Genomic DNA, 12,917 nt, shown 5'->3' on the forward strand with positions numbered 1-12,917 from the left:
TTTTAAAAGAGGAAACAAGTAGAGCACAGTGGCACACGCCTGTAATACCAGCACTCAGGAGGCAGAGGCAGGCAAACTGCTGTGAGTTCCAGGCCAGCCTAGTCCACAAAGTGAATCCACGACAGCCAGGGCTACACAGAGAAACCCTGTCTTGAAAAAAAAGAAAAAGAAAAAGAAAACCCTGTCTTGAAAAAAAAAGAAAACCCTGTCTTGATAAAATAAAAATGGACAAGCTGTTCCTACCTACCCAGCAGCCTAGGAACTAAACCAGCCTGGCTCTGCCTGTCACCTGAGTATCAGCGGTGCTCACTGTGCTTGTGAACCACAGAGCTGTTTCAAAACTCTTACGTGGCTGGACATAGAGGGAGCTGGCACTTGCCTTTCAATTCTAGCACTTGAGAGGCAGAAAAGGGTGGATACATATGAGTTAGAGGACAGCCTGGTCTACATAGCAAGTTCCAGACTAGCTAAGGCTACATAGTGAGAGGTATCTCAAAAGAACTCTTATCGATGCCCAAAACCCCAAAAGCAACTCTAGTCATCCGACATTATCAGAGCCATAAAGTACTGCCTTTTGGTGCTAGGAGAAATCAGAAAGCACATAGCAAATACAGGGTTCAGTATTACCCAATGTTTCAATACTGCTCATGGTTTCAGGTGTCCAATCCTCTCAGATCTTCCTTGTGTTTCTGTTCTCCTTTATTTCTTCACCTGCAATTATGCTAAGCAAGACTCAGGTCACCCACCAACCAGACTCCTAAATTACAGACTCTCACTTTAGCCCTGCACAAAGGTGACAACAGGGCAAAGTTCACAATCAGGGTAGAACTACCTCCTACTGACATGAGGTAACCAAAGAATGCTAACTATTAAATCTGATCTAGAGTAAATATATTAAAGGTTTCTTAGAGAAAATACTATGTCCTGCCAGATATTAACATTTTCTCAGGCTCATACAAACTTTTTGAAAAGCAGACCTTCAAAGACCAATCTCTTTCCAGCAAATATTAATTACCTATGTACTGACATGAACAGAAAGAAAATACAGGAGGCAGAAAACAAAACCAAACCCAAAGTGAATTCACCCAGGGTCTGAACACACAGGGACTCTACTCGTCCTTTATAGGGCCTTAAGATTCTGCAACTACCCAAAGCCTCTACCTCGCTCTCTACTGTCTTGGCTTACTTTTTTTTACTGACTTATTAAAACTTTTTCAGGGCAAATAGAAAAAGTTTCTAATTCCCTTCCTACTGTCTTGGACACAAATAATAACTCCTAATATTAAAACTTCTGCTAAAATACATGTGAGGCCCTGTCTGCCAACTTTGAGGCTTCTCTGACCTCCACCTGTCACTTTCCTGAACAATCCTGTTTCCTCTTCTGAAGTGAGCTGCCCCATTCTCCCTCCAGAATGTAAATCAGAGGAGACCAGAGCTATCCAAGCCTATATGCCAAGCATCTACAAGCACAGTGAGGTGTGACATACGGTAGGCACAAAACAAATAGCATCTAGTTACTGCTCTATTCCCTTTAGCTTATGCTGAGTAAGAAATTAAGGTCACTTGTCCGTTGTAGAGGAAGACCATGGAGTATCCAGCTAGGTCCAAAATCAAAGGTCAGTGAAAGGCTCACACAAGCCTGATGACCTCAGTTGATTCTCCAGAACCTACAGTAGGAGAGAAATGACTCAACTCTGACCTCACCTCACACACCTCACACAAATACACATAGTAATAAAGGGAAAGGGGACAAAAGATCAGTGCTACAGATATGCTACTGCTGGCTTTTAGGATGGAGGACTATAAACCATCTGGCAGAAATGAGTATATTCTAACGAGACATTTTCACCATCAAACCATTGAAACAACAGACTTTGTGGGAGTTTAAATGAGCAATGTTTTTCATAGGTGCATGAATTTGAACACGTAGTTCTCAGTTAGTGTAGGTGGCTTTTGGTACTTTGTGGGTTCTTTCTTCTACCTTTCTCCATCCCTTTTCTTCCCCCCTTCCAGACCCCTAACACTAGATAAGAGAGGGGGGAAAAAGGATAAAGAGGGAAGGGAAATCCCTGAATAAAGCCAGGGGTTGGAAAGGGGGGCCATTATCATTAGACTACTTTCTGATGATTAGGAGCATCAAGTCCCTTGGGGCAAGTTTGATCTTCAAAGTCAGGATATCTAATTTCTTCTTTACACACAACTACTTTAACAAACCACCCTGAACCACCAACTTTGCCTGTTGGGGCTCTCAGCATTTATATATCCTCTGAAAAGTCCCCAGAATTCCAAATGTCACACAACTGCAGAAGCTATCTGAAGCTTGCAAAATCACAGTCAGCTGCTGTGGAGCAGCCCCATATCCCACACCTGGGATTAAAATAGAAACATATTCCCATGGCATTTATGTGAGTGGTTTGGTTTTGGTTTTGTTTTTTGCTTGTTTGTTTTGGTTTTCTTGGTTTTTAGAGACAGGGTCTCTGTGTAGCCTTGGCTATCCTGAACTCACTTTGTAGACCAGGCTGGCCTTAAACTCATAGAGCTAGATCCATCAGCCTCTGCCTCCCTGAGTGCTGGGATTACAGGCGTGCACCACCTTTAAATGCCTTTCTGTTTAAAAAAAAAATTCCAGAATTGACACTACAAGTCGGAAATGCTGTTTGGGAAGGCTATGGAACCTTTAGCAGGTCTAACCTTGCTGAAGGAAGTATGTCACTAGAGACAGACTGTCAGAATCTACAAACTCAGCCACTCACTTCCTGTTTTTCCATCTCTCTCCTTACAGTGTATGGACTGTCTGCTCCCAGCTGCAGTGCAGTCATGCCATTAGTGCCTTAGCTGCCACCATGGCACCATTTCTGGAACCAGATAAAATAAATAAACCCTTGTTCCTTAAGAAAGGTGTGTCTCTATGAGTTTCAGCCTAACCTACATAGTGAGTTCCAGGACAGCCAGAGCGACGGTAAGAGCGCCTGTCTCAGAAAAAAAGTTTACGTGGGGCTGAGCTGTAACTTAGTTGGTCAGTTAGCCAAGTGTTTTCCTAGCAGGCATGATGTCCTTGGTTCAATTCCCAGTACTGCATAAACTAGTTATGGCAGTGAATGTCTATGAAGTCAGGGTAGGCTGGAGGATCAAGGATTTCAAGGCCATCTACAATTGCAGTTTTCGAAGCCAGTCTGGGATACATAGAGACAATGCTTCAAAATACAAATAAAAGGGAAAGAGGAAGAACTAGAGGGCTAGGAGATGTAGATCAGGGGTAAAATGCTTACCTACCATGCCCAGAGTTCAACCAAAGATAGAGACAGATAAGAAAAACCTGTCTCCAAAAATTAAAAAGAACATATACTGTAATCCCAGCACCCATGTAAGATGGTTCACAACCACTATTAACTACACATCACATACATATAATTAAAAATTGGTGGCCCAGAACCACCAAAAACAAACAAACAAACAAAAAGCATACCACTGGTACATTTATTAAGCTCTAAAGGGCATAAGACAGAGGCAGCCAGTGAGTTCAAAGCCACACTGCAAGTTCCAGGCCAGTAAGACCCAGTGTCAAACCACTCCCCCCAACAAACACACCAAAAAAAAAAAAAGGGGGGGGGGCTCAGGGGAATAAACATACAATCCTCACAAAATAAGAAAGGTTACAGAGTAATAACAATGCAAGTTGTCAATATATTTTTCAGGCTCCTAAAGGTTCAAGTTTCTTCTCTGTAACCAACCAGAAAGGTTTTTTCCTGTTCTGCACATCCTTTAGCTGGCCAGCTTTAGTGACTTCTTACACATTTAAGAGCACTAGCTATTTTTCCAGAGGTTCTGAATTCAATTTCCAGTATCCATTGGGTACTGTAGATAGACACCACAACTGTATAACTGTAGTCTCAGAGATCTGATACCCTCTTCTGGTGTGTAAATGTACATGCAGACAAAACACCCATATACATAAAGAAATCTTTATATATGACTGTTTTGCCTGCATGTAAGTCTGTGCACACCAGGTGTGTGCCTGATGCCTAGACACACATCTGTGGAGAGACCAAAGAGCATCAGATCCCCTTGAACTGGAGTTACAGACAGCTGTGAGCCACAACATAGGTGCTGCGAATCAAACATGGGTCCTCTGCCAGAACAGCTGGTGTTTTTACCTCCAGTGATAATTTTTTAAGTTAATTCTTTCAAAAGTGTTGCTTTGGGGACTTTTTTTTTCGGTCTTTTATTTCCTGTTCTACAGGATGTAAAAACCACATTAGACACGGTGAAAAGGGCTGGGAGTGCAACTCAGTGGTAGCAAACTTGTGCAGTGTGCACAAGACCCTCAGCTATACTCAGAAAGATAATGGAAAACTAACAACTCTTTTTTGTGTGTGAAGTGGCAGTGAGACAGTGTTTCTCTGCACAGCCCTGGCTGTCCTGGAAGTCACTCTTGACCAGGCTGGCTTCAAACTCAGAGATCCACCTGCCTCTACCTCCCAGCATAACTGTTCTTTAAATAAATTCGTTTTTATTTTTTGTGTATGAGTGGCTTGCCTGCATGTATTAATGTGGTGACCTCCAAGGCAAGAGGGCATCCAACCGCCTGTCATTGCAGTTATGGATGCTCGTAAGCCATCATGTGGATGCTGGGAAAGGAACGTGAGTTTTCTGTATGCGCAGCCAATGCTCTTAACCATCTCTCCAGCCCAAGTAGTAACAATTTAAGAATAAGAAGTAAAGTTCCTCAGTATTTCTCTTTCTGCTTTAGAGAAAAAAAAAAAAAAAAAAGAAGATGTTTGCTGTGTTTTAGATAAAAATCGGCATCACAGTTATTAAACATTTACAAATTAAATTTCACCATTACCTATTCTAACATCACTTTTTGGGAGAAAGAAAGGTATAATGAAAGTTTTAGGTTTCTTTGTAACCTCAGTTATGTGAATATGCTCTTGTTTTAATTACAAGTGTAGAATTTTACTTTGGGCTTTAGTTTGTCCATAGCTGATAACTGTCTCGTGTGGGGCGGGGCGGGGCTTTTGCCAGCTGGTAAGGCCTGCACCTGCGGCACAGATATAAATTTGAGAGCCCAGAAAGTGTGGCGTGGCATGTTGTTCATGTGGCAGTTTGGTGCAGACAGACAGAGAAGCGCCTTTGGGGTACAGGGGCCTGGAGGAGACTGCTGGCTGCATCCGCTGTGGACTGAAATTGATAGATCCCCCAAAGACCCCTCAACCCTAAACAGCTGGGAGAAGTAAAGGCGTCTATGTTCCCTCTCCCCACTAACCTCTCTCTCTCCTACTAGGGTTGGGGATTGGTGGAAAAGAGGTAGAAGCCTAAACACCCAACAGAGCTTTAAAAACGAACACCGCAGGAGGGAGTAGAGGATGGAGCACGTAGCCATAAAGACCAGACAAGCTACACTAAGCTACACTCCTCAACCCAAGACCATTTTTCAAATTTAAGTAAGGAATGAGGGGAAATATTTTGTGCAATCTTACTTAACCTTGAAATTTAAAAAAAAAAAATCTCAATGAGCCAGGTGGGTGGCACACACCTTTAATCCCAGCACTCAGAAAGCAGAGACAGGTGGATCTGAGTTTGAAGCCAGCCTGGTCTGCAGAGTGAGTTTCAGGACAGCCAGGGCTACACAGAGAAACCTGTCTAAAAATAAAAAAATTAAAAAAAAAAAAAGTCAAAATGTTTGTTTTCTTAAATAAAAAGCCAAATTTTTCTTGTGTACATGATGGCTTTACAAGTGGAAATTTACTACAATGATGCCAGGACATGACTAGAAGCTTAAGGCTTGGCCTAAGGCAGCCAGTGAAGGCAATGCCTTTGCAACAGCACCTGTCCCCAAATAGATCTCTATCCTAGAGCACCACAACCTGAAGCTTAGAAGAGTAGAGTCACCAAACTGCCTTGACTGTTAACAAGATTTTCAGCCTCTGTTTTCATACTAAGAACCCACTTAATTCTTTACTCACAGGGTCAGCTATAGAACTGGATTTATCAAATCCAAAACTGCGTCTAAATGGCTCAAACCAGAGCCAACTGTCCCCTCCTACTCCATGATTAAACCAAACAAACCCAGCCCACTTACCAAAACCAAGAACTCTCAAACATAATATTCTTTTCAAAAACAAACTGCTTCCCTAATGTCTTAGTACATATCTGTAATTCAACCCTTCAGAGAGCTGAGGCAAGACAATCACAAGTCTGAGATCAGCCTAATTACACAGAAACAAGATCTTAAATAATAAAAACAGAAAAACTTTTGCTACAGGGTAGTGATGGCACACACCTTTAATCCCAGGGCTCAGGAGGTGGCAGCAGGTGGATCTCTGAGTTTGAGCCCAGCCTGATCTATGGAGTGAGTTCAAGGTCAGCCAGACTACTACACAGAGAACCCGTCTCAGATAGATACATGGAAAGGATAGATGGGCTGGGGACTGGGTGACAGGTAAAGCAGGGTGATGTGCTACAGAGATACATCCCAGTACCCAGTCCCTATTTTAAAATTTAGAAATTATAAGACTATGAGCCTAGGGCAGAAATAATGGCTCAGTTAAGAACATTTACTGCTCTTAGCCAAAAACTCAAGTTCAGTTCCCAGTGCCCAAATGGTAGTTTACAACTGTCCGTGACTTAAGTTCCTGAAGATATACGTGACACCTTCTTCTGACCGCCATGAGCCCCAGTAATGGCAGGAAAACATATATGCAGACAAAACATGCATATACAGATAATAAAAATAGATTAATTATATGTGTGCATACATACATATATGGAGAAACAGACAAATACATAATACATACACACAAACTAACTTAAGGCTCTACATGGCAGAGTACACCTGTAATTCCAACATTCCAGAGCTAGAGGATGAGGAGCCAGGGGCCACCCTGAGCTACATGAGACCTAGTCTCAAAAAAGAAAAAACCTGAGCCTACAAGGGAAAACAAAAACATGAAACTCTGCTTTGATATAGTTCTCTCCAAAAAGCTTCAGGGAGAGCAGTATTTGTGCACTTGCTTGTACTGAATTAGGGCCTCACTGTGTGGGTCTGGATGGCCTGTGACTCTGTAGACTGGGCTGGCCAGGAACTCAAATATTCTCCTACTGAGACTAAAGGTGCTCAACACCACGCAGGGCCCAAAGAGCTTATTCTATAAAATGCTAAACCTCTGACAGGCCCCCACTATGACAGTAAGCCACTGTTCATAGTGCCTTTAGGGAGAAGGTGCTCACCACAGGTAAACACTTCCTTTCCCTGAGCAGCAACAGCAAACTTCACACACAGTCTGGCCTCCACCAAGCCACAACACTGGGACCACACAGGAAGGGTGTGGAAATTAAGAGTAGAAACTGCTTGTAGATTTTTCCTTTGGCCAGAAAGTCCTACTATTTTTTTTTTTCACAGAAAGCATTTTCTTCCCACAAAAAGTTAACCTTCCCCTTCATCATCTTTCTCTTATTCTATACCAATTGTAAAAGCCATGCGCTACACCTTCAGCTAAACTACAAAGGCAAATGTGTGTAAAGACAAATGGGGAAGCAGCTGAAAAGCACATAGTAGAATTCCCAGCCAATCAATTCCCCCTGTCTTATTCATATACTTCCATGCAGTGGTTCTCAATCTTAATGCTGACCCTGTAAGACAGCTCCTCATGTTGAGGTGATCCCCATCCATAAATTTTTTTTTTCTTTTTTTGGTTTTTTGAGACAGAGTTTCTCTGTGTAACAAAGCTATGGCTGTCCTGAACTCAATCTATAGACCAAATTGGCCTCAAATTAAACTCAGAGATCCACCTTCATCTGCCTCCCAAGTGCTGGGATTAATGGCATACACCATCACACCCGGCTCCCATAAAATTATTTTTTGTTGATACTTCATAACTGTAATTTTGCTACTGTTATGAATTGTAGTGTTAAAAAAAATCTGTGTTTTCCAATGGTCTTAAGCAACCCCTGTGAAACCAACCCCCAAAGGGGTCGTAACCCACAGATGGAGAACTGCTGCTTTGAAGAGGTTCATTACTTCTTGAACTAAGTCTGTTATCTCCTGTAACCCCCAGGGGTGGGCCAATGTTACCAGTGAAATCATTGCCTAGTTTCATTAACACATACAACTTTATTTTTGGAGTGGGGAAAAAGACAGGGAGAACACATCGAACCAAATATTACATAATTGATAAATTGTATTTGTGTTAAGTTCTATGTGGTTACAACAAAGTGACTGGAACGCTTTCCTCAGGGGTTCTGTTTAAGAAATTTCAGTAACAACCAGACCTAGTATCTCTCACTACTTGGATAGCAGAGACAGAATGAGCCAGAATTCAAGGATCCTTGGCTACTACAAAAATAAATAAATGAAACCCTGTTAGGGGAGAAGGATAGACCCTGTCTTTAAGAGAGAGAGAAGATGGGGGTAGAATGGGAGGACATAGGGATCCAGCCCAACCAGGAAACTGCTTCCACAGCTTGCAACCAGCCCTGGGCTCAGTCTCCAGCATGGAATAAACAGGGTGTGGCAGTGTATACCAGTGACCCCGGAAGCAGGAAGATCAGAAATTCAAGGTCATTCTCTGCTACAGTTAATACCATATGAATATACTTGAGACCTTGTCTTTAAACAAAAAGAAAAGGGACTGGAGATATGGCTCATCAGTGAAGAGCACTATCTGGTCTTCCAGATAGGATCAGGGTTCAATTCCCACCACTCACACGGCAGCTCACAACTGTCTCTAACTCCAGTTCCAGGGAATCTGACATTCTCACACAGACATACATACATACAAGCAAAACACTAAGCACATAAAATAAATACATCATTTTTACTTAAAAGAGAGAGAGAGAGAAAGAAGATGTCTCATTAAGAGAAGTAACACTGAACTAAAACACAATAGATAGTACTATGAGACTCTAATCCATGCTACTTATCAGCAGACAAGCACATCAGAAAGCCAAAGGCCAAGTAAAGGGCATGAGGTCCAATCTAGAGGCCATGGTACCTAGCTAGAATGTACCAAGAATCTCAACAGAACCTTGTCATAGAAACAGAGTTGGGAGCTGGGAGCAGTGGCCCACACCTGTAATCCCAGCAATCGGGAAGGCAGAGGCAAACCTATCTCTGTGAGTTGGAGACCAGCCTGGTCTACAAATTGAATCCAGGTTACAGCCAAGGCTACACAGAGAAACCCTGGCTCAAAAAAACCAATCAATCAATCAGGTCAGAGTGGGTTGTATCTTTTTTTGTTGTTGCTGGGTTTTGTTTTGTTGGGGGTGGGGGGCGGAGTTAAGGGTTTGGGTGGTCTCGGTTTTTTTGAATGTGTATCTATTTTGTGGGCCTGTGCCACTGAATGCATGCAAAAACCAAAGAACTTAAGGCAATCAGTTCTTTCTAACACGCAGGACGGGTCACCAGGGTTGGCAGCAAGCACTTTACCGACTGGGCCATCTCACTAGCCCTAGTTTGGGTTTTCTGAGACAAAATCTATAGTACTTCAGGCTAGCCTGTAACATGCTATGGAACCAACCATGACCTTGAACTCTTAATTCTCCTAACCCCAGGCCGAAAGCATATACCTGCTCATAATAATCATTTTGATGCTTATCATAAAAACAGAATCTGTAGTTCTATCATATTTTAAAAAATACTGTTTGAGGGGTTGAGTATGTAGCTAACTCGTAGAGCTCTTGTCCATCGTTCAGGGAGCCCTGGGTGGTGGCACATACCCATAATTTCCCAGCAATAGGTGTGGGGGGGGGATCAGAATTCCAAGGTTATCTTCTGCTACATAAGTTGTTTAAGGCCAGTGTGGACTACTTGAGACTGTCAGAAAAAAAAAAAAAAAATGTTTTCTGTGTGTTTAAAAATGAACTACAAGAAAAATTGGACAGGATAATTAAATTATAATTTTAAAAACACAGAATAGCAAAAACAGACATGAACTACAAAGCTGAATTCTAATCTAGCTTAAGAGATACCACAAATATCCACCAAACAAACAAGCCACTTAAGAATAAAAATATCTATAGGAATTAATGAAGTAGTCATTAAAGCAGATCATTTCCTAAGCTTAAAAAGGTTTTCCATGCCAATTATCCAACTGCCTGAGTTCCGGAGCTGAGGACTGACACCCTCTTTCATATAGCTTTAAGACAAAACTGAGAAGGCTGAATTGGACAGAAATTCCATTTGAAATTCAAATGAGAACACATACTGAAAACATTTCAAGACAATAACTCCTAGTTATCTGAGTTCATTCGATTTTTGTTTAAAGTTATCACAAGAGCCATGTTCAGTCTCAGCACTGCCTAAACAGCAGTAATAAACTGTCACAGCTTGCGGTCAGACATGCAATGCATCATCATTTTCACCTATTATCTAGCAAACATCTTGCTATTAAGAGAAGCTCATCCATTACACTTACCATTTGAGGGATGAAGGGACTTACATGGGGTAATGGACAGATCAAAACACTTATTTTGGCAACAAATGCAGATTATTCTCTGAACCAGCATTTACTGACGCTTTCTAATTACGTTATTTAATTGATGATGGGCTCGCTGCCAATATGCAAAATAACCCTCCTCTTACTCTTGATGAACATGATTTTAATATGTCAAACGCACTTAAGTATCCAAGGCACACACACAAAGCTTCTAGAAAAATATTCTTACATACATACAGCATAGTTTCTTTAACTCTATTTGTAGAAAGTTCTTCTTGTCACTGAATCAACACTGTAATTATAGCTAACATGACGGCCACTAGTCATCAGTAGCCCATCTGGTTTAGCGAGATGGAAGGCTCTGATAGTGCAGCATGATTAACATGGCTAGTCAAGAGAAAAACATTTAACAGAAAAATGCAAGTTCGAAGGCTGGGAGAAACTTAAAACTGTAAATGAATTCAAAACTAGGGGACACTCTAGAGAACTTATGGTAAATATTGCTGTATATCGTTTACCACAAGAAGAGAAACGGAAAGAAAAGCACTCCTGAAAGAACCAAGTTGAAGTCAAATTGAGCAGTATCTTTTGGGTTGCTTTTCAAGGAATGCAAGAAGCAAGCACAAAGAAGAGAAAATGTCACAGCAACTTGGCCTTTGTTCCCTCCCATCCCATTCCATTCAGGATGGCCAGCCTATCACATGAGATCCTGCTCTTAAGCGTGAAACTACAGAAAGGAGAACAACAGCTGAATGGAGTGTGGGGGAGGAAACACCAGCTATATGGAGATCCAATTCAAGGGTCACAATCAAAGTTAAGCAAGGCATTTTTCCGTTTTAAGTATAGTTGCAAAGTGACATAGGAGTATTTGCAATCATTTCAAAAGACACAAACAGAACTCTAGCTCCTCAAAGCAGCCAATGTTCAAAATAAGAAATAAAGGTCTCGGGGCAACAAGTACTATTCTCGGAGACTCTTGCCATGGAACCATCCACGTTAATACCACTGAGTAGGATCACACACACCAGTAACTGAACTGTTTCGATTGCGTTTTCCACAACCCATATCACCTACATGTTCTGCTGAATTATGTCTCCTCATCCCTTAGAGAAGACTCACTAGCCTAAGAAAGATTTTTACATTCAACAATTGTGCACTTTTATTCAGTTGAATGGAATGTTAGGGATAGTATTCAAAGGACCACGGAAAGCTCAACAAATAAGCACAAAACCTAATTTTTCTACCGGAAAATTTGTAAAACCACCCAGTTCTCCTCAGTGGGTGTAAAACTTCCCGTGACTGCAGAAACTACTATGAAACATGAGCACTATACACATATAACTAGATTTCAGAGCATACAGCCTTGCTGAGGAGCAGCTTAACCTTCAGCAGACTTCCAAAACCGCTGTAAGCGGTTATGCTAGGCTGGCTTTCCAGAAACGTACTAAAAACAGAAAGCCCTACTGGAGCACCAGGTAAAGACAAGGCCTCACGAAAAAATGAGACTCCGCACCAAGCCACAGACATAGGAACTGAACCGCACATCCGTCTGTGAGGGGGCTGGATCCATGTGGCAGGACCAACCCTGCACACACGTATACACGCGCGCGCGCGCGAGCGCACACACACACACACACACACACACACGCAGCTACCGCCTTGCCAGGGGATGATGAAATGAGGAACGGAAATTAACATTTCAGGCAACGTCTCACATTGTTCCTTGAGGCCAAGGGCTGCTCCTGCAGCCGTCGCCTACACCGCTTTCCTCCCACTCGCCCCCAGTCCCGCCTTCCCCTCCCCCAGACGCCCCCCGCCGCCCCGCATTCCTGCCCCCGCTCGGGCCTGCGCGCCTCCGCACCCCACAGCTCCAGGTCCCCGGCTCGCCCGCCCCCTCCGGCTCGGCTCGCAGCCCGAGGGCCGCCTGCTCCCATTTCAAAACACGATAATAATAGGGACGCTGGGAATAACAACTACCACCCGCCCGGCGACGGCGCCCCTCCCGAGGGTCGGAGGTCGGCGGCCCGCGCCACCGCAGACCCCAGGGACCCCCGGGAGCCCGCCGGCGGCCTCGCAGCGACCCGGGACCCACCGACCCGCCGTCGCCCCTCGGCCGAGGCCCGCCCTCGACCCGCCCTCGGTCCTCACGGCCTCCGCGGCCCGCCCCGGAGCCCTTCCGCGGCGCCTCCCGGCCGCCCGACTCCCGGGGCGCCCCGAGGCTCGCCTCCGAGCCCGCCCTGGGCCCCTCAGGGCCGCTCGCAGGACCCCCGCGGCCCGTCGACCGGCCTCTCGCGGCGCCCGGCCCGCCCCGGGGCACCCGCGGCGTCGGGCAGCGGAGGAGGCCTGCAGGCCGCAAGGCCGCGGGAACGCCCGACGCCCGCACCGACCACCACCCCCGGCTCCTCCGCGCCTCTCACCCGGCTCCGAGGGGGACGCGGCTCCGCGGCGGAACGGCGGCGGGGCGCGGGCGCTGCCCATGCA

The 12,917-nt window shown here is 44.2% G+C and overlaps 1 protein-coding gene across 2 annotated transcripts in view; it reads right to left on the reverse strand.

Annotated features, from left to right (window-relative positions):
- Ankrd11 (ankyrin repeat domain containing 11) overlaps positions 1-12,917 on the reverse strand; it is a 175,770-nt gene extending 162,853 nt beyond the window's left edge. The window contains exon 1 of one of the 2 annotated variants that reach the window (XM_055621549.1): positions 12,854-12,917. The gene's annotated coding sequence lies outside the window, so the exon portion shown is untranslated. The remainder of the gene's footprint in view (positions 1-12,853) is intronic. The other variant, XM_055621550.1, reaches the window with a different exon arrangement.

The sequence above is a fragment of the Psammomys obesus genome, unplaced genomic scaffold, assembly GCF_907164565.1.
Source record: "Psammomys obesus unplaced genomic scaffold, mPsaObe1.curated_primary_1811, whole genome shotgun sequence".
Taxonomy (NCBI): Eukaryota; Metazoa; Chordata; class Mammalia; order Rodentia; family Muridae; genus Psammomys; species Psammomys obesus.